This window comes from Bison bison, unplaced genomic scaffold (assembly GCF_000754665.1).
Source record: "Bison bison bison isolate TAMUID 2011002044 unplaced genomic scaffold, Bison_UMD1.0 scf7180017864184, whole genome shotgun sequence".
NCBI lineage: Eukaryota > Metazoa > Chordata > Mammalia > Artiodactyla > Bovidae > Bison > Bison bison.
Genome location: NW_011494756.1, coordinates 4,187,353 through 4,194,909, shown reverse-complemented (window position 1 = coordinate 4,194,909; position 7,557 = coordinate 4,187,353). Strand labels below are relative to the sequence as shown.

The window sequence follows — 7,557 nt, the reverse complement described above, 5'->3', positions numbered from 1 at the left end:
AGGACTGGAGTTTCAGCTTTAGCATCATTTCTTCCAAAGAAATCTCAGGGCTGATCTCCTTCAGAATGGACTGGTTGGATCTCCTTGCAGTCCAAGGGATTCTCAAGAGTCTTCTCCAACATCACGGTTCAAAAGCATCAATTCTTTGGCGCTCAGCTTTCTTCACAGTCCAACTCTCACATCCATACATGACCACAGGAAAAACCATAGCCTTGACTAGACGAACCTTTGTTGGCAAAGTAATGTCTCTGCTTTTGAATATGCTATCGAGGTTGGACATAACTTTCCTTCCAAGGAGTAAGCATCTTTTAATTTAATGGCTGCAGTCAGCATCTGCAGTGATTTTGGAGCCCAAAAAAATAAAGTCTGATGCTGTTTCCACTGTTTCCCCATCTATTTGCCATGAAGTGATGGGACCAGATGCCATGATCTTCGTTTTCTGAATGTTGAGCTTTAAGCCAACTTTTTCACTCTCCTCTTCACTTTCATCTTGAGGCTTTTGAGTTCCTCTTCACTTTCTGCCATAAGGTTGGTGTCATCTGCATATCTAAGGTTATTGATATTTCTCCTGGAAATCTTGATTCCAGCTTGTGCTTCTTCCAGCCCAGTGTTTCTCATGATGTGCTCTGCATAGAAGTTAAATAAGCAGGGTGACAATATACAGCCTTGACGTACTCCTTTTCCTATTTGGAACCAGTCTATTGTTCCATGTCCAGTTCTAACTGTTGCTTCCTGACCTGCATATAGGTTTCTCAAGAGGCCGGTCAGGTGGTCTGGTATTCCCATCTCTTTCAGAATTTTCCACAGTTTATTGTGATCCACACAGTCAAAGGCTTTGGCATAGTCAATAAAGCAGAAATAGATGTTTTTACCTTAGCCACTATCTATTTATTGCATGTTATAGTTGGATCATTTCTTTTCTGCACTATTGTGAAGTAGAAATAAAAGGATTAGTAACACATAACAGAATTTATTCAATGTCTATTGATTGGCAAATATATACCAGGGCTATAATAAATAGCAGGGATCAGACATTAATAAAACAAGGTCTCTGCTCTAGTGGAGCTCACAGGTAAATGACACAGGTGAGTAAGCAGATAAATAATTCGAGTGCTCTATCCGAGATATGACTAGAGTTTTCTGAAAATTTAGAGGATAATGGATCACTGGTACTTCCCTGGTGGCCCAGTGGTTAAGATATGCCTGCCAATGCAGGGGATGTGGGTTCAGTCCCTGGTATGGGGAGATTCCACATGCCTGGGGGCAACTGAGCCCCTGTGCCACAGCTACTGAAGTGCTTAGAGCCTGCAAGCCGCAGCAAGAGAAGCCCCTGCAAAGAAAAGCCGACACGCTGCAACTGGGGAGTAGCCCCCGCTTGGCATAACTAGAAAAATCTGTGCACAGCAACGAAGACTCAGCACAGCCAAAATAAATACTAACATAAATAAATATTTTTTATAAAATAAACTCTGCCTGAGGGAGTTCCATTTGACTTGTGTCTTGAGTACTTTTTGTATATGCTCGTCAATTCTCATAAATGAAGCAAGGATTACTGTCTTCATGTATTTCACGAACCCTCTGCCCAGATGACTGAGATGTACTCCAAACTGACTACCCCTCCTGTAATAATATGTACTGTTTTCAGTTTACAGAGCATTTTCTCATGCAAGTCTTGACCCAATGCCTATTACTCGGATGTGATGCTCCTCATTTCACAAGTGAGAAAGCGAAGCCCAGAAAGGTCAGTAATGTGCATGAGGGCCCATCCCATACAGTCTGGCTTTGAACCTGGGCTTCTTTCTGGTTCCCTCAAACTCAAGTCTTTCCTCTTGTTTAACTCTGGTTACCTAAATGGTAAAGTCTAACAGCAGTATTTCATTAAGCTTCCCGTTTAAAATGGAACATTTTTCATTCATGTTTCTGTTGAAGAGATGGGCTTTCATGGGCCCAGATACCCAATCTGTTAAAATGAATTTAGGAGCAATTCTGCTGGGCAAGCCGGCTGTTCTATCCAACCCAGTCTAGTGTCGACAACAGAGGCCTCAAGGGATTTGCCAGGAAAGGACGTGGTTTTCCTCCCTGACATTAACCTTAAAGGTTAGGTGTACTCTCAGTAGCCATTTATGGCTCTGACATTCATAAATTTGGTCAAAACCTTTATGAATCCATTTATATTCCTTGCCTGTACCTCTTTTGTGGTAATGAGCTCCATGGGTTTATTATTTTCTTATAAAGTAATACTTCCTTTTATTTGTCCTTAACTCACCTAAGTGTGAAGAAGCTTCCCTCCTCTAGTGAGGAACTGAGAATTTGGAGAGTTGAACTTGCCTTTATTTTGCATCCGATCTCCCAAATTCTCTAGGAATTTTCTATTTTTTTCTTGAGCAAGAATAAAGAAAATTGTGAATTTTATTTCTGTTGCAGAGGGACCAATATTTTATTTAAAGATTGAGAATCTATCTTCCGGCATATTTTCTGTGCACTTTTTGATGATGTTTAAATGTGCTCTGGAGTTCTCTTTTAGAATAACCTCATTTTGGTATTCATAATACAGTATTTGCATGTTGAAGGCAGCTCCGATCTGGGCCTAGGGAAGCTTGAGGAAATTTTTGTTCTAATCTACAGCCACTTTTGGAGAGTGAGTATATAGTTTATTATGTTGTATGTATTTTATAACCGAGTATAACGGATATATTATAGAAGCTTGTCGCATAGGAGAACACTGGCCAAGGTGTGAAGAATTTGTTATTCTAGAACCATCTCTGGATTGTGGCCTCCAACTTTATAAAATTAAGGGTTGAATTAAGTGAATTTCAACATCTCTTCATACTTTAAAATTTGGAGTCCCCAGTTTCCTTGGCTGTTGAGTTGCTGATTTAACTGAACACACCCAATCCTCTCTTCTCTAAGTTCCAATGGCTCCCCTGAAACTTCATCACCATTCATTTGCTCAAAGGCTTTTAGATGGATTAAACACACTGTTTACTTTTCTCCATGTTACCTATTTCTCACTTCAGAGATCTCTTATTAAATGAAAAAAATCATAATTTCCCTACCCCACCCCTTTATAGAAATGATGAACTTTCCTATAGATTGTTCTCAAGTGATGGGTTTGTTTTAGGTTCCACAAGCTTGTCTAGTTTGGAAGTAAGTCTTGAAGGTCTCCTCTGGATCTCTTCTGTTCTAGTTGTTCACACTTGTAATTGATCAGCATCACTCTTTAGGAGTTGCTATTGACAAGGGTAAATATTAACCAAAGGCTCTCCATTTGCATGTTTGAGTTTGCTCAAAATTTTGAGGCCCAGTGGTATCTATCCTAGCTATATTTGTTTGTTGACTTGATCTTTTTTCGGCATTAGCCTCTTACTGGTTTTGCCATGAAATGTACACATTGGTTAAGAATTATTTTCTTCACTTTTTTCCAAATAGCAAAAGCAAGGCTGTCAAGTTTTGAATCATTTGAATACATTACTCTGCTCAGCAAATGGCACTCATCATCCTTGCATTTGTGATCAGACCTTCTCTACCTGGAGGCTCTGATGCTTCCAGCACACAATTCATGCTGTGGTGAAAGCATGTGAACTCATGGGCCCAACAGTGTCATCTGTGAAATGGAGCCAGTGACACTGTGTCCTAGGATTGCATGTACACACCTCTGACACACAGAGGGTATTTCAGTTTGTAGATGTTTTCCTCCCTGGTGCTCTCTAGATCTTTCCTCCCACCCTCCAACAATGCCAGTAGGAACGGACCACAGTGGCAGAAGCGTATGAAAGCCCTAGGACTCCAAGTCCAGAAGAAATGGTGTTCACGGAAGAATGCTATGGTCTGTGAAAATATAAGTGGATTTTAGTATAACTTATAAAATTGACCAGACTGATGGTCACTGTTTCTAGAAAAGTTGTTTTTTATGGTCAGGTCAGCTCTAGTTGTCATCACTTGCTAGGCTCTTCTGCCTCTGCACCTATTAACTGTGATGATCTTTCTCTTCGATAGCCGACTTTATTAGACCATAAAGCTTCCCCTGTCCAGGTTTGAAATCAGAGCCCCTGCTCCTTAAATGATTTCCTTTGACAGTTGAGCACTTCTCCCAACCTCTTTGTGCTGTCAGAGCACTACTGTCAGGAGACAGCTGATTTCTACCACCTGCCCTAGGACAGTCCTGAAAGGACTTTTATCCCCTCTATTCACCACCAGTACTTGTCTCCTTTCTCTGCATCTTTGAATGGAGAGATGAGAGGGCCAGGAAGAGGGGAAAAGAGGAAGCATAAATGCTGGCCAGGTCTTTAGAAAATCCTAATTTTATATAGCATAGTATTTTGTAAAATTGGTCTCCCTTAGTATCTCTAAAGTTAAAACAAAAATGTAACAGTTCAGAGATATCAATTAGAAAATAATGAATGGCTTCCTTACAGAAATAATAAACTATGTATTTATTCATAAAGATACTCCATGAATGCTAGAGGATTCATGAGGCTGATTTTTGAGTTTTAAAAAGCTTGAATCACTCCTTGAAGTTCCTAGTGCAAAGCATTTTTTAGAGACATTGGAGATTATAATCATCAATAAAACACAGGTCTTCCCTTAATTCCATTTATAGTCTGAGAAAAGAAGCTGAGCATAGACTTATATATCCAAATAAAATTAATATCAAGCCGGGTAACACGATAAAATTCTGCATATGATACAGATGAAATGTTACCAGAATCAAACAGAGAAGGAAACCAACTGTGGGCCGGGGATGGGGGTCTGGGAGGTGAGGGTTTTAAAACTGAGCCCTATGGAAGGGATGAGATTTAGGCTGAGAAGTGGAGGGAAGCACAGCAGTACTAGAAGAACTGAGTCATTGAGAGATGAGGTTACATTTTCCCATGTTTGGGGACTTTCTCGTGTTTCCCATTGTTTAAAAGGATCTGGGGAGTGTGAGGGAAGAATTTGGTGGATCATGGGCATGGAAAAACTGCCCAGTTCTTTTCACCTTTATCTGGCTACTTCTTCTGAAGGTCATTGTCTCACACACATTCCTTAAAGATTTTAGATCTCATGCTCTAATTCAGAGAAGTCCAAGTTTTTCCTCATGGCACTTTATGATCTGCTAATCTAAATTCAACTGGGCAGGTTAACAGGGTGATAGCTCAGACATTCACTTCTGAACATTCCTTACTGGGGTATTTAAATAATTGTGTGTTTTGTTTTTTTTTTAACTTTCCCTTTGCCCTCCACCCCCCCACAACCATAAGTTCATTTTCTAAGTCTGCGAGTCTCTTTCTGTCTTAAGGTCATGTACACACTGCTGTATTTAAAATGAATAACCAACAAGGACCTACTGTATAGCACATGGAGCTCTACTCAATGTTATGTGCCAGCCTGGGTGGGAGGGGGTTGGGGAGGGAATGAATACCTGTGTATGCATGACTGAGCGCCTTTGCTGTTCACCTGAAATGACCACAACATTGTTAATTGACTACATTACAAAACAAAGTAAAAAGTTGAAAGTTACCACAAAAAAAAAAGTGTTTTTTTGTGACTAGCCAGAGGAAGTTGGCAAGTTTAGGACATGATGGTATTTTGTTTTATTATTTTTCTTAAAGAAAATAACTGATGATCTGCAAACAGACTGCTTAGGTTTGAATACTGATTTCTAAATTCCATGCCTTAGTTTCTCTAAAGTGGGTAGATAATAATAGGACCTATTTAACATACCGTAAAAAGTGTAAAACCTGTTATTTCATAGAACAGGAAATCCAGAGGGAGGGCAGTTTTAGGGCTTACTCGCAGTGAGCAAGCACTGTCTTGGGTTGGGCCGGGGTGGGCAGTGGGGCGGATCAGCTCCTTTCTATCTTTTTCTCTGCCATCCTTAGCAAATGGCTTGGTATCTAGGCTTCTCAACTAATGGTCCCAAGCTGACGGCTGCAGTTCCTGGTTTGACATGGCTATTTTCTGTTGATGCATCTTCTGACCAATGAGGGAAATCTTTCCCGGAAGTGCCCAGAAGACCACCTCTCCTTTCTCTTGGTTTACGCTCCTCTAGGTAGAATATGCCTGCCTTGAATCAGTTGCTGGCAAAAGGGATAATTGACAGAGGCCAAGCTCCCACCACTGGGGATTGAGGAAGTACCATTTTATCTGAGCTCCTGGCATGAGGGTGGGAAACACAGGGAAAGATACTGGGACTAAGACAGCAAGGAGGAAGCAGAAGCATGGCTTTGGGGCTGGCAGCAGATTATCTGCCTCATTTCTGCTGTACTGTTTGGAGGATTGAGTGATAGAAAAAATCCATAAAAACAATTAGCAAAGTGCCTAACACATAATACACACACACACACACAGAAGTCGCTCAGTAGTGTCTGACTCTTTGCTACCCCATGGATTGTAGCCCACCAGGCTCCTCGGTCCATGGGATTTTCCAGGCATGAATACTGGAGTGGGTTGCGGTTTCCTTCTCCACTGACACATAATAAGCCCTTAATAAAATTTAGTGGTTATCCTTATTCTTATTGATATTTATTATTATTATTAAATATTAAATTTAAATAATTTAATATTATTTAATTTAAATGGATATTTTCTCTAAGTGATGTGGGCAGAATCACCTTTCTCTTTTTTAATAATTTTTTTTTAATGTGGATCACTTTAATCTCTTTACTGAATTTGTTACACCACTGCTTCTGTTTTTTGGTTTCTCCTCAGGGTATATATGCTGTAGGTTCAGTCTGAGCCATATTGATAATAGTGTTGTGCTTCTTATTAGCTGAGTAACCTTGAATTAGTTATTATGTGTCTTCATTGCTTCATCTCTAAATGACTGTGAACTTGATACTTACCTCATTGGGTTCTTACAAACACTAAATAAGTTAATTCATTTACAGCCACACTTCAAGGGTGCTTAGTATATAGTAGAAAGTGAAAGTGAAGTTGCTCAGTCATGTCCGACTGTTTGCCACCCCATGGACTGTAGCCTACCAGGCTCCTCAGTCCGTGGAATTTTCCAGGCAAGAGTACTGGAGTGGGTTGCCATTTTCTTCTTCAGGGGATCTTCCCAACCCAGGGATCGAACCTGGGTCTCCCACACTGCAGACAGACGCCTTACCATCTGAGCCACCAGGGAAGCCCAAGCACTCAATAAATGTGAACTATTGGTTTCAAATAGGAAAAGGAGTATGTCAAGGCTGTATATTGTCACCCTGCTTATTTAACTTCTATGCAGAGCACATCATGAGAAATGCTGGGCTGGAAGAAGCACAAGCTGGAATCAAGATTGCCAGGAGAAATATCAATAACCTCAGATATGCAGATGACACCACCCTTATGGCAGAAAGTGAAGAGGAACTCAAAAGCCTTTTGATGAAAGTGAAAAGGAGAGTGAAAAAGTTGGCTTAAAGCTCAACATTCAGAAAACGAAGATCATGGCATCTGGTCCCATCACTTCATGGCAAATAGATGGGGAAACAGTGGAAACAGTGTCAGACTTTATTTTTTTGGGCTCCAAAATCACTGCAGATGGTGATTGCAGCCATGAAATTAAAAGACACTTACTCCTTGGAAGGAAAGTTATGA

At 40.5% G+C, this 7,557-nt stretch overlaps 1 long non-coding RNA gene across 2 annotated transcripts in view; it reads left to right on the top strand.

The window, feature by feature from the left end:
- Positions 1-7,557, top strand: part of LOC104991266 — a 165,742-nt gene that overhangs the window by 96,678 nt on the left and 61,507 nt on the right. For both annotated transcript variants that reach the window (XR_825591.1, XR_825592.1), the window contains exon 2: positions 1,646-1,741. This is a non-coding gene — a long non-coding RNA (uncharacterized LOC104991266). The remainder of the gene's footprint in view (positions 1-1,645; positions 1,742-7,557) is intronic.